Here is a 25,876-nt window from a genome sequence, read left to right on the forward strand (position 1 = left end):
ACATTTTCTTAATCCAGTCTATCATTGTTGGACATTTGGGTTGGTTCCAAGTCTTTGCTATTGTGAATAATGCCGCAATAAACATACGTGTGTATGTGTCTTTATAGCAGCATGATCTATAGTCGTTTGGGTACATACCCAGTAATGGGATGGCTGGGTCAAATGGAATTTCTAGTTCTAGATCCCTGAGGAATCACCACACTGACTTCCACAAGGGTTGAACTAGTTTACGGTCCCACCAACAGTGTAAAAGTGTTCCTATTTCTCCACATCCTCTCCAGCACCTGTTGTTTCCTGACTTTTTAATGATTGCCATTCTAACTGGTGTGAGATGGTATCTCATTGTGGTTTTGATTTGCATTTCTCTGATGGCCAGTGATGGTGAGCATTTTTTCATGTGTTTTTTGGCTGCATAAATGTCTTCTTTTGAGAAGTGTCTGTTCATGTCCTTCACCCACTTTTTGATGGGGTTGTTTGTTTTTTTCTTGTAAATTTGTTGGAGTTCATTGTAGATTCTGGATATTAGCCCTTTGTCAGATGAGTAGGTTGTGAAAATTTTCTCCCATTTTGTAGGTTGCCTGTTCACTCTGATGGTAGTTTCTTTTGCTGTGCAGAAGCTCTTGAGTTTAATGAGATCCCATTTGTCAATTTTGGCTTTTGTTGCCATTGCTTTTGGTGTTTTAGACATGAAGTCCTTGCCCATGCCTATGTCCTGAATGGTAATGCCTAGGTTTTCTTCTAGGGTTTTTATGGTTTTAGGTCTAACGTTTAAGTCTTTAATCCATCTTGAATAAATTTTTGTATAAGGTATAAGGAAGGGATCCAGTTTCAGCTTTATCCATATGGCTAGCCAGTTTTCCCAGCACCATTTATTAAATAGGGAATCCTTTCCCCATTGCTTGTTTTTGTTAGGTTTGTCAAAGATCAGATAGTTGTAGATATGCAGCGTTATTTCTGAGGGCTCTGTTCTGTTCCATTGATCTATATCTCTGTTTTGGCAACAGTACCATGCTGTTTTGGTTACTGTAGCCTTGTAGTATAGTTTGAAGTCAGGTAGTGTGATGCTTCCAGCTTTGTTCTTTTGGCTTAGGATTAATTTGGCGATGCAGGTTCTTTTTTGGTTCCATATGAACTTTAAAGTAGTTTTTTCTAATTCTGTGAAGAAAGTCATTGGTAGCTTGATGGGGATGGCATTGAATCTATAAATTACCTTGGGCAGTATGGCCATTTTCACGATATTGATTCTTCCTACCCATGAGCATGGAATGTTCTTCCATTTGTTTGTATCCTCTTTTATTTCCTTGAGCAGTGGTTTGCAGTTCTCCTTGAAGAGGTCCTTCACATCCCTTGTAAGTTAGATTCCCAGGTATTTTATTCTGTTTGAAGCAATTGTGAATGGGAGTTCACTCATGATTTGGCTCTCTGTTTGTCTGTTATTGGTGTATAAAAATGCTTGTGATTTTTGTACATTGATTTTGTATCCTGAGACTTTGCTGAAGTTGCTTATCAGCTTAAGGAGATTTTGGGCTGAGACGATGGGGTTTTCTAGATATACAATCATGTCATCTGCAAACAGGGACAATTTGACTTCCTCTTTTCCTAATCGAATACCCTTTATTTTCTTCTCCTGCCTAATTGCCCTGGCCAGAACTTCCAACACTATGTTGAATAGGAGTGGTGAGAGAGCATTTTGCCCATTTTTAAATAGGGTTATTCACTTTATGTTGTTGAGTTTTAGAAGTTGTTTATAGATTCTGGATATTATCTTCTATCAAACATATAATTTGGGATTTTTTTTAATCATTTCTTCGGTGGCATTTTTACTCCATTCAATGTTTTTTTGATGTCCAGAAAGCTTATGTCACTTGATATAGTCAGATTTTTCTGTTTTTATTCTTGTTACTTCCGCTTTTAATGTCACGTTTAAAAAATTACCAAGAAAAATGTCATAATTGTTTATTCTATATTTTATTTTAAGAGTTGTATAGCTATCTTACTTACATTTAAGTGTTTAATTCATTTAAGACATTTTTATCTATGGTGCAAGTAAAAAGTCCAATTTTATTTTCTTCCATTTTGATATTCAGTTTTACAACACTATTTGTTAAAGAGTCTATTCTTTCCCTGTTGTTTGGTCATGACAACTTGATTAAAAATTATTTTATGATATTCATGAGAGTTTATTTCTGGGTTCTCTATTCTGTCCCATCATTTATTTGTCTTTCTATTTGTATTGCTGTAGTTTTGTAATATGTTTTGGAATCAGGAAGTGTGATACCTCTAACTTTGTTCGTCTCTGAAGCTATTTTGGCTACTCATTGTCCCTTGATATTCCATATGAGTTTTAGGGGTTCAAATAATATTTATGCAAAAAAATTCTCAGCATCCCTTCCAGCCTGGCCTTGAGATATTATATGAATTTTAGGACTTAAAATAATATTTTTGCAAAAAATGTAGCATTGGGGTCTTGATAGAAAATACTTCAAATTTCTACTTCACTGTGAGTAGTATTGACATCTTAACAATATTAGGTTTTCTGACCCTTGAACACAAGGTCAAGTGTGTGCTGTTTTAAGTTTCATATATTTTTTCATTTGCCAGTTGCTTCTGCTTGTTATCTGTAGTTGAGAGCTTATTATGTTGCTCAGGCTGGTCTCCAACTTTTGGCCTCAGTATATTCTCCCTCCTCAGCCTCCTGATGTGTTTGGATTACATAGATGAGCCACTGCACCTGGTGTCTTTATTGTTTTTATGTTATTTTTATGATTTGAAGGTAATTTTTGGAAAATGTTTATAAATATGTATCTGTTTAGAAGGTTTTTCAATTTTAATGTGTCAAAAACATGTACAATTTACCATCTTAAATATTTTAAGTACAGAGTTAAATATTATTAAATGTATTTGCTTTGATAAATAACATATCTCTAGAATGTTTTTATGCTGCAAAACTAAAACTCAATAATCATAAAACAACAACTATCCCCTTATCTCCTCCCCTAAGGCTCTGACTAATACTATTCTACTTTCTGTTTCTAGGAGTTTAACTACTTTAGATTTCTTATTTAGCTGGAATTACACAGTGTCTGTCTTTTTGTAACTAGTTTATTTTACTTACATAATGTCCTCAAGATTTATCCTTAGTGTAAAAATAATCAGATCTCCTGCTTTTCAAAAAGTGAATAATATTCCATTATTTGTGTATTCCAAATTGTCTTTATCTGCTTATTCACTGAAGGACATTTGGGTTGCTTCCACCTGTCAGCCTTTGTGAATAATGCTGCAATGAATATGAATATACAAATAACTCTTCATTTGGCCATATATATGAGAATTTATTTCTGTGCCTTATTCTGGTCCATTGGTCTGTCTGTCTGCTTTTATGCCAGTACCAAATGGTTGGTTACTATAGTTTTCTAATACATTATGAAGTCAAGGAGTGTGATGCCTCCAATATAATTTCTTTTTTTGAAGATTGTTTGGCTTTTTATAGTCCCTTTAGAGTCCATATGAGTTTTAGAAATGTTTTTGTATTTCTGCATATTGAAAAGGCAGTTAATATTTGATGGAGATCACATTGAATGTGTAGATCACTTTGGGTACTGTGGACATCTTCACAATATTGCCTTCCAACCATTGAAGAAGAGCATGCTCAATAGTGTGTTAATTTCCACATGTTTGTAGATATTCTAGCATTTTTTCTGCTCTTAATTTCTAATACTATTTCCTTTTAATCAAAACTGATAGTTTGTAATATTTTCTTTTTTTTTTTTTTTTTTTGAGACAGAGTTTTGCTCTGTTGCTCAGGCTGAAGCATAGTGGCTCAATCATGGCTAACCACAGCCTTGATCTCCTAGGCTCAAGAAATCCTCCCACCTCAGCCTCATTAGTATCTGGAAGCACAGGCATGCCCAGCTAATTTTCTTTATTTTATATTTTGTAGAGACAGGGTCTCCCTATGTTGCCCAGGCTGGCCTTGAACTCCTAAACTCACTCAATCCTCCAACCTCAGCCTCCCATAATGCTGGAATTATAGGTATGGGCTACCATGTCTGGCCCATATTTTAATATTTTAAAATTTAGTAAAACTTGTTTTGCATCCTAGTAGGTCATCTACCCAGGAGAATGTTTCATGACCTATTGAAAAGATTGGGTATTCTGATGTTGTTGTGTGGAGTGTTTTTTTCTTTTTTCTTTTTTACTTCTGTTCACTGTGACTAGTGTTTTCTATATGTCTTTTAGGTTTACACAGTTTGCAGTGTTATTCAAATCCTCTGTTCTCATGTTAACATTCTGTCTGGCTTTATTAGTCATTACTGATAGTGGGGTAATTATGTCTCTTACTATTTTTGCATAGCTGTTTCTTTCTTCATTTGTGTCAATGTTAGCTTTATATGTTTGGGAACCATGATGTGAAGTGAACATATATTTATTATTAATACAACTTCCCCAGTGAATCAACTCTTTTGTCATTATATCATATCTATCTTTGTCTCTTATTTCAGTTTTGACTTAATGTGTATTTTGCATAATTATGACCCCTCTTGCTGTCATTTGATTGCAATTTTCCTACAAAGATTTTTCATACTGCCACTTTTAGCCTATCTGTTTGCTTAGATCTAAAGTGAGTCTCTTAAAGACAGCAAAAAATAAATCTTGGTTTTTTAGCCAACGTATTTATTTTTATTGGAAATTTTACTCCATGAATATATTCATTTTAATTCTGGAAACAATGGACTATTTCCATTTTGTTAATAGTTCTATTTGTTTGTTGTGGCTATTTTATCCTATTTTTTGTTCTTATTCCCTTCCTTTGTGTTTAATTGGTATTTATGGTGACATATTTTTATTTCGTTCTATTTTAATTTGCCAAGGCCAAATTGCAAGATAAAAAGTTTGTCTTTAATCCATTCTTTTGACATCTAAGTTCTGGAAGTCAAGGCTATGGACTGATCTAAAACCATGAAGTTTTCCCTTCTGGAGCCCAATCTTTTTTGGACTGCTGCCTGATCTCTGGAGGAGTGATGAGTCCACACCAAGCAGCAGCGAACAGCACTGTGAGCACTTGTTTCCTGTACACCACATCCATCTCTCAAAGTGCCACCTCTCTTATCCTTGAAACAGGAGAGATATTGGCAGAGAAGGGGCATTCCCTCCCATCTGGCAGAAAAGGAGAATTCAGGCCCTTTACCTCCCTAAGGTCGGAAAAGTCAGAGCTCTCAGAGATGCACTTGCAATGTGGCAGCCACTGGCCGCAGGGGGTTACTGAGCACCTGTATTGTATACAGTATGAACTGATATATGATGGGGAAAAATACAAGAAAGTATTTTAAAGATTTAGTTTTATATATATATATCTTAAATAATTTAATTCTGATTATATGTTAAAATATTTTGGATATATTGGGTTATCAAAATCAATTTTACTCATTTTTCTTTTTCTTTATGCTGCTACTACAAAATTTTAATTGATACACATGGCTCACATTTTACTTCTGTTGCACATTGCTGCAATACAGGGTTACCTATTTCCAAAGCTCAGTCTTCTTCAAAAGCCAAGAGGCCAGAAAGATTGTAAAATCTAAAATTTAAAAATAATTTTCATTGGCTGGTTGCTGTGGCTCACGCCTGTAATCCCAGCACTTTGTGAGGCCAAGGTAGGTGGATCGCTTGAGCACAAGAGTTCAAAACAAGCCTGGCCAACATGGCAAAATCCTTTCTCTACTAAAAATGCAAAAATTAGACAGGCGAGGTGGCAGGCGCCTGTAATCCCAGCTATTCAGGAGGCTGAGACAGAAGAACTGCTTGAATCTGGGGGGCAGAGGTTGCAGTGAGTAGAGATTGCACCACTCTACTCCAGCCTAAGTGATAGAGTGAGATTCTGTCTCAACAAAATAAAAATAGAAATAATTGTCATTATGTTGTTTTCATCTTGAATAATACACACACACTCACCCACACACACACCCCTCTCTCCACACACACACAGAGTGAGGGAGAGAAAGAGAAAGCGGATCTCCCTCTGTCACCCAGGCTGGAATGCAGTGGCCTGATCTCAGCTCACTGCAGCCTCTACCTCCTAGGCTTAAATAACCCTCCCACCTCTGCCTCCCAAGTAGCTGGGGCCACAGACACACCCGACTATGCCTGGCTAATTTTTTCATTTCTTTATAGAAAAGGGGAAGGGTATGGTGCTAACATTATGTTGACCAGGTTAGTTTTGAACTCCTGGTTTCAAGAGCTCCTCCCCGTTCAGCCTACCAAAGTGCTGGGATTACAGGTGAGATCCACCATGCCTAGCCTCATATATAGCATAAGGAGGAAGTCCTGCCTGAAAATAGCTACAGCTAGAAACTTTTCACTCTGTCCTCATTTGGCCGTATATGAGTTGGTTCACATCTTCAGTCACTCAGGACCCAAAGGGGTGAAGCCTGGAGTTCTATTTTCCACTCACTGGTGCTGGGGTAAAAACTTTCCTCAAACTATTAGTTTAATGCTTAGCAATGCTAATTTTTAGTGAGAAACTTAAAATTACTTATCATAACAAGACTTTAAGATTTTAAATTACCAAATAAAAAATTAAAATTATAACGGGTACTTCCTCTAATTGTTGGGGGGTTCAAGTACCTATGTTTTATATTGAAACCTACTGTTTCTGTAAGCCCTACTCTTAAGTCAAAACAGCCTTGATGTTATTGTGAAGAGGTACTTAGCATTAATCCTACCCTTAGGCAAATTTATATAGTGATTTCAATTGTCCTACACATTCCTTTCCTGTGATAAGTGTCTGGGTTTAGGAGGTAACAATGCGGGGATCCACCATCTTCAGCCATCTGAGACATAGCTTCTATTCATAAGTCCCTCTTAAATGTTTCTTTCTGAGAAACTTTGTCAGCCTCTTTCTTCAACCTCTCAACATCCTTGGCCTTTAAAGATAGGTTTACATATACCTACTCGTGACAAAACGAGGTTATATATATGGTCTGTCCATTACTAGAACATTGTTATGTGGTTCATGACTGTAATGTGTGGCACGTGTAGTTTTGTACATGAATAGTATACTTTATATAGTATATTTTATATAGCTACTTTCTATTACACATCACTAAAATACATGTTCAGTAAGTGCTCACTAAATGTCATTGATAGATTCTTGGAAACTGACACTTTAAGTAAAACAATGTACTATATAATAAAACCAATTTTACCATTGGTTAATTGATACAAACAAGAGTTAACTTCCTATGGTATGTAGTATTTTGTTTCACCTAAAGTCAGTTTCCAAGAACCTATCAACAAAGTGAGAACATACTGTAATTAGTATTACGGTATATAGTACATTACTGCATTATACTATTAGAGTATGTTACTGCAGTCTTAGCAGTTGGTGGTATAATGTGTTTCAGTTTCCCCCAAGATCACAGAATTATTCAGACAAACCAATAACAACCTCCTGTGGGAACCAGGAGCATCTCATCCCTTGATACTATAAAGCCTTCCCCGGACAACTCCTGTTTGTTCTCTCTGCTCCCAAGAGCAATCCCTGTGTGGGTCTGTTTACCTTACATAATTCCCTCTTTCCATGATTATATGTAATGAATAACTGCTGTCAATCTCATTAGTCCAATGAGTGGTGCCACGGTTTTAACTGCTCCAGTAGCCCTAGAGTGGTAATTTTTCCCTCAAACAATTCACAATACAAACTGGATTAACCACCCATAACTGAGGACATCTGCTCAACTTTAACTGCTTTTGGCCTACTGGTTTCATAATACATTAAAAACCACCTCAGTCAGAAGCACCAGCTGCTAGTGGGCTTTTGCTTTGGTCTAAAAAGCAGTTTGGGGTCTTTATCAAGAGTTGCCTTCCCTGCCCACACTAAAGCACACTCATCACCTAGACATAAATGGTCAATTGACTCTTTTCCAGCCTGATGTATAGTCAGGTTTAGCCTGTGTTTGGCAGGCAGTTTGCTGCCTGTCAAGGCAGTGAAAATACAGCACCTTAATCAATCAGCACTTCAGTCCTGATTGCCAAGAGTCCGGCTATATCCCTGTGATCACTTCATCTGATCTGGTTATCATTACTAAATGCCTGGGTAATCATCTGAACATTGTTTATGATTGCACACTCTCAGGACAGGCCCAGGGATGGTCCTTTGTAAAACTGCAGAAGCAAAAGAGACTTTCACTTTAGAAAGAATTATGCATGTCACTCAGTTGCTCTAACAAGTGCTGCTGTCATGCAAGCAAGAACAGTGGCCTTCTCTTTTCTGAGCTTCCGCTTCCTTTGCTGCTGTCATGAGCTCTCATGATGAGGTGCATATTGCTTGTGCCTTATGGTTCAGGCACTGATGAGTAATCAAAAGGAAAAAGAGAATTTGCTATGAGCCCCTCCCAAAACCCCTATCCAAAGGGGTTTGTGGACCTTTGGATATACACATTTATTTTTTGAACAATTTTTGGGAGTTTTCATATTAGTTGTTGATTTACTTTTATACCCATTCTAATTCTTCTCTCTCCCTCTTCTCCTTCTCAGACTCAGTCATTTCATGGGTCTCTAAGGCTCAGTTTATTTTCTTTAAATTTTGTAGATTTACTTTTGTACCCCATTTAAGTTTTTCTGTCTCTCCCCTTTTATCAGACTCAATCATCCCACAGGTCTGTAAGGCTCTGTTCATTTTCCTTAAACTTTTTAAAACTTTTCAAAACTTTTCAAATTGTATCTTCAGATTGGACAATTTCTATTGCTATGTCTTCTGTTTCTGATCTATACATAAGCTCAAATTATTATTTTTATTTCTTATTTTTATATTTGGCTATTTTTCATTTCTTTTTTTGTTTTGTTTTGTTTTTTTTTTTTGTTTGTTTCTTTTTCTTTTTATTATTATACTTTAAGCTTTAGGGTACATGTGCACAACGTGCAGGTTTGTTACATATGTATACATGTGCCATGTTGGTGTGCTGCACCCATTAACTCGTCATTTAACATTAGGTATATCTCCTAATGCTATCCCTCCCCACTACCCCCACCCCAAAACAGGCCCCGGTGTGTGATGTTCCCCTTCCTGTGTCCATGTGTTCTCATTGTTCAATTCCCACCTATGAGTGAGAACATGCGGTGTTTGGTTTTTTTGTCCTTGCAACAGTTTGCTGAGAATGATGGTTTCCAGCTTCATCCATGTCCCTACAAAGGACACGAACTCATCATTTTTTATGGCTGCATAGTATTCCATGGTGTGTATGTGCCACATTTTCTTAATCCAGTCTATCATTGTTGGACATTTAGGTTGGTTCCAAGTCTTTGCTATTGTGAATACTGCCACAATAAACATACATGTGCATGTGTCTTTATAGCAGCATGATTTCTTTTTTTTTTCTTTTTTTTTTTTTTGTGACTTCTTTTTTTTTCTTTTCTTTTTTTTTTCTTTTATTATTATTATTATTATTATTATACTTTAGGTTTTATGGTACATGTGCGCAATGTGCAGGCAACAGGTGCTGGAGAGGATGTGGAGAAATAGGAACACTTTTACACTGTTGGTGGGACTGTAAACTAGTTCAACCCTTGTGGAAGTCAGTGTGGCGATTCCTCAGGGATCTAGAACTACAAATTCCATTTGACCCAGCCATCCCATTACTGGGTATATACCCAAAGGACTATAAATCATGCTGCTATAAAGACACATGCACACGTATGTTTATTGCCGCATTATTCACAATAGCAAAGACTTGGAACCAACCCAAATGTCCAACAATGATAGACTGGATTAAGAAAATGTGGCACATATACACCATGGAATACTATGCAGCCATAAAAAATGATGAGTTCACGTCCTTTGTAGGGACATGGATGAAATTGGAAATCATCATTCTCAGTAAACTATCGCAAGAACAAAAAACCAAACACCGCATATTCTCACTCATAGGTGGGAATTGAACAATGAGAACACATGGACACAGGAAGGGGAACATCACACTCTGGGGACTGTTGTGGGGTGGGGGGAGGGGGGAGGGATAGCATTGGGAGATATACCTAATGCGAGATGACGAGTTGGTGGGTGCAGCGCACCAGCATGGCTATTTTTCATTTCTTTGCTGAGTTTCCACATTTGTTCATTTATAAGAATATTTTCCTTTGTCACCATGAGCATACTTATAATAGCTGCCTTCAAATTCTTTTTTTTTGAAACGGAGTCTCACTCTTTCACCCAGACTGGAGTGCAGTGGTGCGATCTTGGCTAACTGCAACATCTGCTCCTGGGTTCAAGTGATTCTCCTGCCTCAGCCTCCTGAGTAGCTGGGACTACTGATGCATTCCATCATGCCTGGCTAATTTTTTGTATTTTTAGTAGAGACAGGGTTTCATCATGTTAGCCAGGACGGTCTCGATCTCCTGACCTCGTGATCCACCTGCTTCAGCCTCCCAAAGTGCTGGGGTTACAGGTATGAGCCACCGCACCCAGCCGCTGCCTTCAAATTTTTGTCTGCTGATTATGTCTCAGACATTTTAGAAATGTCTACTGTCTGCTTTTTATCTTGTGTATGTATTACATTTTCATGTGTCTTCACCCATCTCATGAATTTGAAAATTGTGCACTAGAGACTGTATAGAAGAGTTATAGAGACTCTGGATTCTGTTGTGTCCCATTGAAGGGTGTTGATTTTTAAAGAGGGTGTTGATTGGGCTGGATTCTAATTTCAATACTTATCTCTTCTACGGAGGGCACAGGGGACATCCTCATTCACTTCTTATACACACATATCTCATGTATGTATTATATATAGAAGGTTTATAATGATACATACTATTTTATTCAGTATTCATCATTTTTCTTTGTGAGAGCGTTAGTTCAACTAGCTACTTCACCATTACCAGAAGCTGGAACCTCAGTTTTGGTTTTTGGATTTAATATAAATGGTATTATATGGTATGGATTGTTTTACATCAATTTTTAAATGCAGGATTATATTTTGATATCCATTTATGCTCTTGCAGATATCTATACTCTGCTAATTTTTAAGAGTCATTTCATACCTTTTGGTAAAATATACATAAAATTAACTATTTTAACAATTTTTAATGTGCAGGTCAAAGGAATTAATCACACTCACATTGTTCTGTAACCATCATCTGCATTCATAGGGATTTTTATTCATTTTGCAAAACTGAAACTCTGTTTCTGTTAAACAAGAATCGCCCTTTACCTTCCTTTTTACCCTGAAAACTACTCCTCTGCTTTATGTTTCTGAGAATGGAACAACCATAAGTACCTCATATGCGTGGAACCATACAATATAGTAAAGAAATCATGAGGAAGAATAATATACACTGTATAACATGTTTATTAATTTAAATAACCTGATCAGTAGTACATGAGGATTATAGAGAAATATAGATACAAAAGAAAAAGCATTTAGAAGGGTGTGTTAAATTTATGACTATGGTGTCTCAAGTTCCAGAAAAGTGAGGCCCCTGCCCCAGACACAGTGCTGGTCCCGGTGCAGCTCGGAGCCCAGTGCAGCTGTCTGACTCCCAAAGCCCATGCTCAGCCCAAATGTCACTGAGCCCTGAGGCATTCTGCTTCTGCCAGCCCAGGCACTCAGTGGCCCTGAGATTCACCATGGCCTGTTCTTGGTCTTGAGAATGTTGTTGGCCTTCTGGGATGGAGACTCAGCTGACAGGAGAAGTAGGAGCTTCAGGAAATAGTGGCAGTTGTGAGGCTACCAGGAGCCACACCTCAGGCTTCCCACTGCCTACCCAGGAGTCCCCATGCAACAGGTCCTAATGTTGACCAGGGAGCCATGGCCACAGGCTCTCTGAAGCTGGCTACACAATAGAGTCCTCTCCTACCCTTGGCTAATCTGCTAGCCCCTCACCTTTTATTCTGACTGTGTCACACCATGGACTAGAACCAAACCCCAAATTCCTCCTCAGCTGGAAGATGATAATTATCTCTTGTCACTGAAGCACCTGTATTGGAGGATTTAGATCTGGAGACCAAAGGAAGGGCAGGATTCTGACAGGTCCTGGGTAGAAGATAATAAAGGGAGCTTGTTGGGGAGGGAGGGGGAAGGGGCCAGTCTCTGGGACTTTTCTTTTAAGGGGCCCCACCCTCCCCTCCAATTCCAGGTAGCCCCAACCTGTTCTCAGAGTTGGATATAAACAGTCCCTCCTCTAGGAATTTATCATTGATTCTAGTCCCCTAATCAAACTCTCCACTGGCATGGGTATCCTCCTTCTCTGTGTATCAAACCTTCCCAGTAAATCTAAGATGCAGAGGATGGAGCCAGTGAGTGCCCTCCCCAGGGTGGTCTCTGACTTTCACATCCACACCTTCCCTCAAGGCGAGAGCCCCACCTGCTCACCTTCCTCCTTTATTAGTGTTGATTATATTTTCCTAAAGGGTAGACAGACAAGGTCTATCAGAGAGGCTCCCTGGCCCACAACTAGCCTTCATCCCCTATACTTTCTATGCTGCACCACCTCCAGGGCCGCCAGGGTCAGGGCATGTGCACAAACCAGGACTTGGACCTGCATCAGGTTTTAGGCTCTACAGAAGGGACTTGAGGTTCCAGTGACCTTTTACCCTGATTCTCTGTCATGACAGACAGGGAAACTGAGGCCTTGGAAACAAAGAATGTACTCAACCACTTAGGAACTGCCTGTCTTAGGAAGGGCCCAATTTCTCTCTTCTCCAGTGGGTACCACGTAAGGCAGAGGCTGAGACTCAGTTCTGCAGCTTCACTACTCAAGGAGTAGTCTTTGATGGAGTCTCCATTACTCATAGAAAAGATAGGCCAGACACCCCCATTCACAGGGACATCGGTAGGTTCTCAGGAAAGGAGGTTTGCTGAGTGCTGCAATCTCAGGGCTCAGTCCAAGACTCTGTCCCCACAAGTTTCAGGATCCTGGTCCCCACCCTTCCTGCCCTAGTCTCACACACATCCGTATAATCCTATATGATAATGTCCAACATCAGAAAATCAGTGAGAAGTATGCCCACAGAAGGCACAGCACCCTGTGCCATCAAGGTGGTAGCAGTGATGAGCACCAATTCTCAGTTCCTGCACAAGGCCCATCCTTTGAATTGTCACCAACCCATGTCTCCTTGATCCCCCTACCCAATCTCCTACTTGGAGCCACCAAGGACCCTCAGCCTCCTTACCCAAAATCTTTCCCTTCTCTTTCCACAGCTGGCCTACAAAGACACCAAGCACCTTCTAGTTATCTCTATGGTGAGATTTCAATAAGTCACTAAGTTAGGTCTTCCCCAGCCTCACTCTTCCCCAAATCTACTCTGAGCCCAGCTCTTCCAGGCTCTTTCTCTGGTCTCTCTAATGAAGGCATTCCAAGCACTGTGGCCACAGGAGGGTAGGGCCAGAGGAGGAAGACACTGTGCTCTCTTGATGTGGAGAACTCCAGCTGGGAGGGAGGAGCCCTGTCCTTGACTCCCTGGAGCCCATTCTGGCCCCAGGCCCACTCACCTGCTGCTGAAGCCCCATCTGGACTCTCTAAAAATGTCCCTAATTAGCAGAGTCAGAAACAGGGGCAGTGAGACTGTGCTTCCCTCACCAAGTTACACCCCAGCCCCACCGACCTCAGATCATTGATAACTGCCTGAGTCAGCTGGTGCAATGCTTCTACCACCTCCAGTAGGCCTGGATTCTAGATTTACTCCCGGCTCCAACATTCACTGCATGTGTAATCTCGGGCATGCACCTGGGCCTCCCTGAGACTGTTTCCTCACCTGAGAAGTCTCGTTATACCCAACGAGTTAGAGAAAATGCCACACTCTGAGATGAATTAAGAGTCCTTTATTAAGCCGGCAGCCAAAGAGATGGCTAATGCTCAAAATTCTCTCGGCCCCAAGGAAGGGGCTTGATTAACTTTTTTACCTAGGTTTAGGAAGGTGAGGGGAACTCAAATGCAATAATTCTACAGAAGTAAAAACATGCAAGAATCAAAAAAACAAATGGTTACAAAGAGATAAACAATTTAAAAGACAAATGGTTACAAAAAGAGCAACCGTACCAGGTGCAGGGCTCTAAATCCTTCATTATAATTAGATATAAGTGCTATGCCAGACAAGCACTCAAGGCTTTATGTTGTTATCTCTTTGAGAAAAATCCTGGGAACTTCATACACTGTTGGTGCCAGTACCTTATCAGTTAATTGGGCTCCTTTGAAATGCTGAGGATCTGCTTACACAGGTCAACTCCTTGCTGAAGGGGGTTGGGTAAGGAGCCCTTAGTGTCTTGTAAACTAAGGGGTCAATCAGAGTTTGTCCGGCTTTCCCAGCTAGAGAGAGTCTTATTTACATGAGAAGAAAGGCTAGGTGATTAAAGAGACAAACAGGATAAAATTCAAAGTAGCGAGTTAGAGTAAAAACAAGGTTAGGCATTTCAGTGTGATGGGAACACCTTCCTCATAGGGCCTCCTGAGGACCCAGTTGCTTGTGGCTATCACCATTGTTCTCACCATCACCCCTCTCAGGAAGAGGCAGGCACAAGAACTCTCAAATTTCCTTCCTCCGTTGCACCTTATCATGACCCTGAGAGGCCTGCACAACAGACTTACTGCATTTTCCAGATGAGGAAACAGTGGCCCAAAGATGGCAGTGACTTGCCTAGGGCCCCACAAGAGAGGCTGGCTCTTCCTCCCACCTGGAGGGCCTCCCCTAGCGCCCTTCATGCCACACACCAGCACCACTACTGGTTAGGGTCCCATCTTCTAGACTGTATGGCGTGTCCATCCAGGGCCAGCTGTAGTGGAAAAGGGACATGGTGTATTGGGTGGCCTGGTTGAGCAGTGCCAACTTGTCCCAACTTCACTGGGATTGCAATCTCATAAGCTGGGTTTGAGGATATGCCAAAGACTTCACCTCCCTATTGATCCACCAAGAAAGATTCGCACACAGAACTCTCTCTCTTTATCCACTCCCTTTAGTTCATGCGTGTGCCCCACCCACCAGCTGCTGGCCTCCACTGTCACTGATACCCAGGGCTGATCACACCTGCCTTGACAAGGCGGCTGAGATTCAGGTGGACCTAAACAGATCTTTGGCTCAGACAGGTCACTTCAGGCATATGTCCTGGGCCATCTCCCTTGCTCTTCAGAAGGCCCCTGCCAGTGTCAGTGTGCCAAGGACTGACCCTAGTGGTCTCTCCATAAGGACTGCATCTCACCCACCCTCTATCACCAGGGTTCCTGCTCAGCCCTTGTCACTTTCCCAGGACAAATCTGGCTTCACAGACATGTCTAGATCCTGTGCATTTCTCTTTGTGGTGTTCAAAGAAAAAGAATAATTTCCATTTTTTTTCTAACTTGACCTACAATCTATTTATTGTGAAGATGTCCAGGCTGCAGGCCATGTCTACTCACCTACTCAGAAGGCTTCAGCTCTTGCTTTAGTGCCTTCTGGGTCCATTCTGTCGCTAAATGTTTATGACCTCAAGGGGGAAGCATGAGCAAATGCAATTCCATTGGTACCAGTGCAGTGAGGGCGGGGCCAGAAGGGTGAAACTCACTGGGGTTATATAGAAATTTTATACAAGATAGACATTTCAAGATTGGTTTGGATAAATGCAGGAAGAACTATCTTTCATAGGTGACAGTATGTAGAAGTTAAGTTTCTTAGCCAGAAGTTCACGGGTCCCTCTTACTAAATGTGGCAATATGTGATGATATCCCAATGGCCATAACACACATACATAATGGGGACTCATTTTGTATTAGAAATTGTGCATTTCAGCCAAAAGTTTTTTACACATCGTGGATAGTTTCCCACATTGCTTGAAGATTGGAAGTGAGAGCACTTTATGAAATGTCCTTTTGGACACACTTTCATTGAAGGTTCCATGTCCCAAGGAGCAAAGAGACAAGTCATGATCAAGCGGCCTCATCATATGGGGTGATGCCTGGTCTCATGATTGAGGAAATCAAGAATGCAGACACACCAAGGGTGATGTTACAGGAGAGGTTTAGTAGGTGAAAGAAAGAGAACAACTCTCTGCTGCAGAGAGGGATCCTCAAAAACACTTGCCTTTCAGCAGTGAAATGCAATGGTTTTTATAGATGAGCTAGTGGAAGGGAGTGTCTTATCCACATAGGGCATGAAAAAATGGTTAGGACCAGGTGTGTCATCTCCATAGAGCACGAATCTCTAGCAGCCCACACTCCAATCTTTTATTATGCAGGTGGGTTCTTAGCCTGAGCTACTCCAAGTTGCTTATCTCTTTCCTAATGTGCATGTGCAAAAAAGTTGGGTGGAGCCCCCCATGTTGAATGTGTCTGGCCTAACATGGTCCCTTCTTTTGGTGCAGCTGCAGGCATACCCTCTCATATAAGCTTCTAGCTTCCTTATCTATGATTGCAGCCCTTATCTTCCAGGTTGCTCTTTGTTAAAGAGAAGTGATTTCTTGGGCTGCTTTTCTTTAGAAGGGACGTTCCACTGAAGACTGTGATCTATCTGCCTAGCTAGTTTCTTTCTACCTCCACTCTCAATTATAACTGTCCAGCTTTTAAGGGCATCATGGGGTTGGGAACAGACAAATTTGAGACCACAAAGTATCTTAGAATAAGACTTCACCCTTCTATCAACTTTAATGTGAATTGCATGTCTACTGTAATATCTGCTTCATGCACTACTGAATATAACAAGAAGGGAAAATGTGTATCTTCTAAGAATCCAGATGACAAACGACTTTCCACAGATTCTTTCCATCTTCCTGTTTCTAGAGCTTGGTCATTCCAGTGTAGATTGTTCTCTTTGGAAACACCAGGTGATGAGGAAGCCTAGGCTGGCAAGCAGGACACTGTGGATTACTTGTTGGGGAGGTGTTTCCGTGGGGTCACTAAAGGGGCAGGCACAGCAGCCCACAGGACAGCCTCAGCAGCGATTCCCTCCGGCTCTGCCCCAGCGAGGTAAGGCAGCCAGCAAAGCTCTGATTCCTTGTCCTAAAGGGCGACCTCGGCTGGGTAAGCCCCAGCCTCCAGAAAAAAAAAAGAGTGGATCAGGGAGCGCCCCACGTTACGGCCTTGTTGTGGGCTGCACCTGCAGCCTCACTGGTGCACGACTTCTAGGTTCTGTTCTGGTCCTTCAGGAGGCAGAAGACGACGTTTCTCTTCAATTCACCTCCCTGTTGGCTGGGCCTGGGAAGGACTCGAGGTCTGCACGGCGGTTTCCGAGTCTCCAGCACCCAGTTTTCCCAATGTGCTGACAAGCAGGATGGCCAGAAGTACCTGGGTGGGGAAGACATAGGGCGAGCAGAAGAAGGTGAGCTTCCAGAAAGAGGCCTAACACAAATGCTTAGTGCCTGGGTGGACGCAGAGATTGCTGGGTGCTACTTGGGGGCAAGGCCCTGTGCCCTTCTGGAGATCGCCAAAATAACCACATTCTGCCAGGAGTCGCCGGGGATTGTCTGAAAACCTTTGGAAATGATACAGGCCCCCGTTGCTCAGTAACTGGAAGAAGCTGCAGCTGCAGCCAATCATCCAGGCCACTGAAGGGCGCTGGGACCCACACCGAGTACCCCTTGTACGGCAGCCTGGGAACACATCCTAGGTTTGTGGCACCAGTGAGAGCGCAGCCTGCGCCTCCACTGCCCTGGTTCTCTTCTGGCTCACTCCTCCTGTGGCTGTGCCAAGATTCTAGAGGCTTGATCTCTGCCTTGCCTGAGAAGTGTGCAAGGTTAGGGAGGCAGAGCAGGGGGAGGTGACAGCCAGGAGCCCTGCTACAGTGCTGCGCACTGCGAGGAGACAGGACAGAGGTGGTCATCTTGTTCTGCTCAGAGAGGAGAGGAGAGGCCACAGCTCATGACGCACTGTATTTTTAGGAGACCTGCCATTCAAGCCCTATCCAGTCTCCACTGTCCTACCCTTCTCCAGACTGAGGAGATAAGGCTCTGGTAGATGGGCATGGCCACAGAGGTCAGCATGCCCCCCTTGACAGACCCACAGACTGATGGAACTAGGCCCTGCACCAAGGAGGCTCTCTCCAGTGGGCAGGGCAGTGGACTCCCACATTGGCAGTAGGAAGTTCCCTAGCCCCTTCCACCAGCCACCTGCCTTCAGTGACTGAGATCCTCAGGGCTGAACAGGCCCCCCGTGGCAGGGCTGCTGAGATTCAGATGGGTCGCTTAAGCTTTCAGTGTCCTGTGCTATCTTTCCTGGTCTTCAGAAAGACCCTGCCAGCCTGAGTGGGCCAGGCTCTAACCCTGGCCGCATCTCCCTGGGAGCCCCATATCACCTGCCCTCCATCCCCAGGGCTCCTGCTCAGCACTTCCCATCTTCCTAGGACAAGCCTGGCTCCAACAGACATGTCTAGACCCTGTGTGTTTCTCTTTGTGGTGAGTAAGGAAAGAGAATGATTTCCATTTTCTTTTTATTTTTTTCTAACTTCTTATAATTTATTTATTGTAAAAAGGCTCAGGCTTCAGGAGACCTGACCTACTCAGCCAGGGGTCTTCAGCATTACTACAGTACCTTCCCAACCCATCCTGTCACTAAATATTTCCACTCTTAACAAAATAGGGGGAAGCACAAGCAAGTGCAATTCCACTGGCACCAGTGCTTTGAGGATGGGGTCAGAAGGGTCATACCCATTAGGATTCTATAGGAATTCTGTAGAAATAAACATCTCACAGTTTGTTTGGACAGATTGACATGGAGAAATAACTTTGATAGGTTCTAGTACACAGAAGTTAAGCTTCCTAACAGCCATGAGCTTACAGGTTCCTCTTCCTGAATTTGGCCATATTTTTTGATGTCCAAATTGCCATGATGGGCATACATATGTAGAATAGTTTATACCATTCATTTTTACATTACCAAATGTGCATTTTTGGTCAACAGTGTTCTATACATCATGGATAGTTTCCCACATTTCTTGAAAATTGGAAGTGACAGTCATTTATGGAATGTTGTTTTTGACACACTTCCATCTAAGGCTCCATGTCCCCACAGTGCTAAGAAGACAAGTAGTCATCACGCTTCCATTTAGAGGGGCCCAGGGAAAGCAGACATAATATGAGAATGAAAAGTACCTTGGAATCAGAATTCACCTTTCAATCAGTATGAATCAGACGTTTATTAGAATAGCCTGTTCATGCACTCAAGATTTCAAAGAGGGACAAATGTCACCTTTGAAAAGTCAAAGTGACGAATGGACTTCCCTCAGATTTTTTTGTTTTGTTTTGTTTGTTTCTGGCACTTGGTCATCCCATGGTAGACAATTTCTTTTGGAATTACTGGGTGCTGAGAAACCCCAGGCTTGAGAGCTGGACACCAGGGAGTCCCTGTGGGAGAAGTGTTATTGGGGTCGCTAAAGTGGCAGACACTGCAGCCAGCAGGAAAGCAGCATCCAACGTTCTCTATGGCATGGCCCAGGTGCTGGGTGAAGCAGCCAGCCCAACAGCTTATTTTGCGTGTGGAAGGGTGACTCCGTGCCTCTGCACGGCTCCAGCTTTCAAGAAACAGACGCAGGCCAAGGAGCACCTTGCACGTTTACTGCTGCCATGTGTGGGGCCTGCATCCGCCACTGGGAGCCCTGCTTCTTCCTTCAGTGCCGGGTCCGTTCCATTCCTTCTGGAAGCTTCAGAGGACTTTCCTCTCTGACTTCCAGCATGTTCACCTGGATGCTGCAGGATCCCATATCTGTGCATTTCCCGAGGCTCTACGGTGCCTGGTGACCCACTGTGACAAGGAGGATGACCCAAAGTACGGGATTAGGGCCATGAGGTAAAAAAAAAAAAAAAAGCAGGAGAGATGCTGCACGGATGAGGCCTGATGGGACCGCCTCTAATCTGGGGCTGCTGGTGCCACGCAGGCAGGGCTGGTTGCTGCCACGCGAGGTGATCCTCTGTGCTGAAGATTCTCAATCTTTCCACCCTTTCCCCATCGGGGACACCTGGGTAACCAGCTAAAGTGCTAGTTCCGGTCCAGAACAGACTGCAGACCCTGGTGTGGGCTCCAGCCTGCAGGACACAAGCATGAACCTCGGAGCACCCCACATGCCTAGGTTGTTTTGGGCTAGACTGGCAGTTCCCACTGGCCTGCTGACTTCTTCTTGGAGTGTAGGGGTTGTTCTGTTCTTTCTGGAGGTGGCAGATGACTTTATTTCTAAACTTCTTGCCTGTTCGCCTGACCTTTGCAGGACCTGAGATAGGTGGGGTTCCCGGGTCTCCATGGTGTCAGGCACTCCACTGTGATGACAAATAAGATGACCATAAGTATGCCAGTGGTTGAGGAAGAAGAAAAGGAGGAGTGGAACTGCAGGGAGGAGGCATAACAGGATGGCCTCCAGCCTGGGGCAGCTGGGTTGGCAAGATTGGGGCTGGTTGGTGCCCAGGAAGGCAAGGAGATAAACCATACTGAAGAATGCCATTAGCCCCGTCTTCAGCTTGGCGTGCCTGGGCATATCTGAAAACGTTGGGAAAGTGTTCACGTTTTCAGTGCTTACAAAAAGGAAGAAAAAGCAGTTGCAGATGCTCTTCCAGGCCTTCCAGTGGCGTTGTAGAACCTGCTCTGTGTGACATGTGGACTGAAGCCTGGGCCTGCAACCTTGGGCCAGGGGACCCGTGAACGCAACCTTCTCCATGGCCCCCCTCTTCAAACTTGATTCTCCCCCGGCTGGGCCAGAGTTCAGGTCTCCTCCTCTCTGGTCTGCCCCATCAGAGTGCAGAGGAGGAAAAATGAGGGGGTGGAGTCAGGAGCCTTTTTCTATTGCTGGTGTACTGAGAAGTATCTGGTTATGCTTGAAGGGGAGAGGCCAAAGCCCAGGACATTCTGCTTTTTTGGGTAACTTACATTTCAAGCCCTATTTGGTCTCCACCAGCTTTTGCTTCTGAGGACAGAGGAGCTGGGGCTCTGTTACATGGATATCTAAAGAGATCCTAACTCTTGCCCTGAATGACCAAGAGACTGATAGGTCTATCCCAACGCCAAGGTAATGTGACTCTCTTTTGCTACCTGTGCCCTCCCTACATAAGGGAATGGACATATCACTGGGCCAAGCACCAAGGTAATATGACTCTCCTGCTTGTACCCTGCCTACACTGGGTATTGTGACATATCACTGAGCCTAGCACCCAGATGATGTACCTCCTTTTTCAGGACCTGTCAACAAAAGGGATTGTGACATATCTCTGTCCCATCATCCAGGTGATGTGAGTCTCTTGCCTTCTGTTCACTCACAGGTAGGATTGTGACCTCCACCTAGGCTCAGCACACAGGCTTCATGATGTCTTTCAGATGTGGAATCACCCAATAAAAGAGATTTTGACTCTCATAGATAGATTTAGGGTGAAGGATAAGGTCCTGAGTCTCCTACGTGTGAAAAGTTACAGAAGAGTCTGACACACACATATATTATGAAGCCTTTGGGTGGTACAGAGAGTTTTATAATACAAACCAGAACACAGTTGACATTGTGATTCTTGTAGCCACATTCTTCTGAAAATTTGATTTGTCACCCTTATAAATGGACAGAGCCCACTTGTGAGATCTGGAATCTCACATGCAGAAGAAGTCCACAGTTGGAATTGTGACTGTTATATGTAAATCTGGCCACAGGTGGGATGGTGACTCATTTCTGGACTCAGCTCACAGGCCCAATAATGACTCTAATACATGGACCCCGTCAATAAAATAAATGTTTGCTTTAGTAACTAGACTTAGGGCAACAGGTAATGTCCTGGGTTTCTTACTTGTACAAAAGTCACAGAGCCCTACAACAATCAAGCATACAATACAATGTCCTCAGGTGGTAAAGAGAGTTTCATAACAGGGTCCAGCACACAGATGAAATTGTGACTCTTGTCTGCACACTCAGCTAACAGTAAGGATTATCATCCACCTACATGAGCACAGCCCATTGTTGAGGTTCTGAATCTCACACCTGAAGGCAGTTGAAAGTTGAAACTGTGACTCTCATACACGTATCTGGACAACAGGTAAGATGGGGAATTTTGGATCAACATTAAACACCCTGTTAGGCTGTTTCTTCTTTATTAGGACACCATTTTTAGATAAGTTTGGGGATCTCATGCACAGATGCAGTCCACTGTTGACATTGTGACTCATGTACTTGGACAGAACTCACAAAAGGTGTTGACTTTCATATTTGGAGCCAGGCCATATGCAGTATTGTGAATCTCATCCCTGGACCTTTCTGCAGGCATGATTTTGACACATATCTTTGCCCAGCAACTGGCTGATTTAACTGTTCTGCCAAGGTCCCATCTAAACATGGGATTATGACCTATACCTAGGCCAAACACATAGGTGATGTGACTCTCCTGCCTGGGCCATACTCTCAGAGTAGATTTGGAAATGTTTATGCACAAATCACCTAGGTGATGTGACTCTCCTCTCTGACCTGGGCTCAGCCCACAAGGAGCATTGTGACATATCACTGGGTCCATCACCTAGGTGATGTGACTCTCCTCTCCTGTCTGGGCCCCATCCCCATTTGAAATTTTGACATAACCCTGGGTCCATCACCTAGGTGATATGACTCTTCTCTTTTGCCTTGGACCTGCTTACCTGGGTTATTGTGATGTATTACTGGGCCCAGCACCTGGTAGATTTGACTATTCTCTTTTGCCTGGACTTTCCCTACCAAAAAGATTGTGACAAACTAATGGGCCAAGCACTCAGGTGATGTGGCTCTTCTGTCTAAGCAATGCCTATAGTTGGGATTGAGAAATCTACCTGGGCCATATTTTCTGGTGATGTAACTCTTCTACCTGAGCCCCTTTCTCAGGGGGCATTGTGACATATCTCTGTGCCTATCACCTAGGTCATATGACTCTTCACTTTTTTCCTGAGCTCTGTCCACAGGGTAATTTGTGACATATTGCTGAAACCAGGACCCAGGTAATTTGACTCTCCTCTCTTGTCCCTGCCCACAAAGAGCATTGTGACACATCAGTAAGCTCAGCAGCCAGGTGATGTGAGTTTCCTGCCAGGGCTCTTCTCTCAAAATGGATACTGACATATCTCTGGCCCAGCATTCAGGTGATGTGGCTCTCCTTTCTGGTCCCAGCCTACAGGTGGTATTGTCACATATACCTGGGTCCAGTTCACAGGCATAATAATGACTATCATACAGGGACACAACCAATAGAAGAAATTCTGACTCTTCTAGCTGGGTTTATGGCAATGTATCATGACTTTGGACTCCTATATTTGGGAAGATGACAAAGTATTAGGAAGTTTATGCATATTCTATAATGCCCTTTAATGGTACACAGAGTGTCATTACAGGGCTCAGCACACAGCCAATAGTTAAAATTGTCAATCTCACACCCGGACATAACAAACTGTTAAGGCCCTGAATCTCACTCATAGACACAGTCCACAGTTGGAATTTTGACTGTCATATGTGAATCTGGCCATAGGTAAAATGGTGACTCATTGCTGGAGCTATCTCACAGGCATGGCAATGACTCATATCTGAACCAGTCAATAGAAGGCATGTTGAATCTCATTTCTGGGCTTGGAGTAACAAGTAAGATCATGGGTTTATATAAGCACAAGGTTTCAGAGTGGATTGCAAGTCTCAAACATATTATAAAAAGCCACAGGTGATGCAAAGAATAATAAAACAAAGCCCAGAACAGTGTTGAGGGTTTGACTCTCATTGCATACAGTGCCAACAGTAAAGATTTTCACACTCCCACATGGACACAGCCCACTGTTGAATTTCATGCCGAAATGCAGTCAAAAGTTGGCATTATTACGCTTATATGTGGATCCAGCCTTCAAGTGAGTTGATGAGTCTCTGACCAAGATTCCACAAATATGTTAGGTTTCTAACTCTCCTATTGTGTGTTGTCTGAGGTTGAGGCTTTCATGCATGGATCCAATTTACTGTTGAAATTATGGCTTGCATACTTGGACACATGAGGCATGTAAAAGTTTATGAAGTGCATACTTTTTATACCCAGACCCAGAATATGTGCAGGAATGTAAATTCCATTCCTAGACCTTCCCACAGGTGTCACTGTGACATATAGTTTCGCCCAACCAGAACTTGACTGATTTGAATATACCAACTGAAGAAAGCCCACATTTTAGATTGTGACATATACCTAAGCCAATAACCTTGGTAATGTGGCCCTCCTGCCTAGTCTCTTCTCACGGGTGGCACTGTGATATACCTCTGGTCTCATTTCCAGGTGATGTGATTATCCTTCCCTGCCCAGGCCCCATTCCCAAAGGTGATTGTGACACATTGCTGAGCCCAGCACTCATGCAATGTAATCCTTCAGCCTGTTCTGCACACAGGGGACATTGTAACAAATCACTGGTCCCAGCACCATAGTGATGTGAATTTTTACCAGCACCAAACTCACAGGGGGATACTAATATATCTCTGGCTCAGTATGAGGTGATGCGACTCTTCTGCCTGGTTCTGTCGACAGGTAGGATTGTGACATATATCTAGGTTCAGGTCACAGGAATAATGGTGACTGTCATATGAGAGCCCAGCCAAAAGAAAACATTTTGGCTCTCATGCCTAAGCTTAGAACACAGTAAGGCTCTGAGTCCCTAATAGTGTAAAGATTACAGATGATTATGACACTCACGAATATTGTATAAAATACTTGGGTCTTATCAGAGTCCATTACAGAGGTAAAATTTTGCCTCTCATGGGCACACTATCCAACAATTGGGATTGTCACTCTCACACATGGACAAAGTCCATTGGCGAGGATCTGCATCTCACATGTGCAAGCAGTCCACAGTTAGAATTGGGACTGTTATATGTCAATCTAGAGACAGAGTGGAAGGTGACTCATTTCTGGACCCAGTTCATAGGCATGTCAATGTCTCTCATGCCTAATCCCAGAAAATATGAGAGATGTTGACTCTTACATCAAGGCTTACAGCAACAAATAAGATCCTGGGCTTCATACTTTTATAGAGGACTTAAAGAATTACAACATTCATGCATGTTGTATAATGCCCTAGGGTGCTACAGAGAGTGTTAAAACAGCCCAGCTCAAAATTCTGATTGTGACTCTTGTATGCACACAGACCACAATTAAGATTAAATGTGAACAGAACCCACTCATGAGGTCCTGGATCTCACTCACAGAAAGAACTCACAGTTGGTATTGTGACTCTCATATCTGGATCTATCCAAAAATGAGATGGTGGCTCATTTCTGGACCTGGTTCACAGGCACATTGATGACTCTCATACCTGGACCCAGCAAATAGGACACACATTGACTCTCATGCCTGAACTTAGGGCAACATGTAGGATCATGGGTTTATACCATCAGTAAGGTCTCAGAGCAGGTTTCACTCTCATGCAGATCATATGAAGCTCTTAAGTGGCACAAGGGGTGTCTTATAGAGACCCACCACAGAGGTAACATTGTGACTCTTCTATGCACACACAACATACAGTCAGGAATGTCATCTTCCCATATAGACATAGCCCATTATTCAGGTTCTGAATATCACATCCAGATCAGTTGAAAGTTGACATTGTGACTCTCATACATGGATCCATTTCACAGGTAGAATGGTGACTTTTATACCAATGGTGAGTTTGGGTATAAACTCAGCACAACTGTGAGGCAGTGACTGCCCTAATGAGACAGTTTTGGCAGGTGATGTTGGAGCTTTAATGCATGAATTCTGTCCATCACTGATATTGTGATCTGTGTACCTTAACACAAATCACAGATGTTGTCTCTTATGCCTTGATCCAGAAACATGTGGGACTGTGAATCTCATCCCAGAGCCTTCCTGCATATGTGACTTTGACATATAATTTTTTCTTAGCACTTAATTGACTTTACTTCCCTGCATGAACCCTGCCAACAGTTGGATTGTTCTGACATATACCTAACCCAAACACC

The 25,876-nt window shown here is 42.7% G+C and overlaps 1 long non-coding RNA gene across 4 annotated transcripts in view; it reads left to right on the top strand.

Moving 5' to 3' along the window:
* Positions 1–25,876, top strand: part of LOC129050769 (uncharacterized) — a 60,589-nt gene that overhangs the window by 1,979 nt on the left and 32,734 nt on the right. For 2 of the 4 annotated variants that reach the window (XR_010137757.1, XR_008514527.1), the window contains exon 1: positions 24,296–24,425. The exons of 1 other annotated variant lie outside the window; for it this stretch is intronic. This is a non-coding gene — a long non-coding RNA (uncharacterized LOC129050769). Of the gene's footprint in view, positions 1–24,280; positions 24,426–25,876 lie in introns of those variants that run through there. One more of the 4 variants, XR_008514526.1, reaches the window with a different exon arrangement.

The sequence above is a fragment of the Pongo abelii genome, chromosome 18 (genome assembly GCF_028885655.2).
Source record: "Pongo abelii isolate AG06213 chromosome 18, NHGRI_mPonAbe1-v2.0_pri, whole genome shotgun sequence".
Taxonomy (NCBI): Eukaryota; Metazoa; Chordata; class Mammalia; order Primates; family Hominidae; genus Pongo; species Pongo abelii.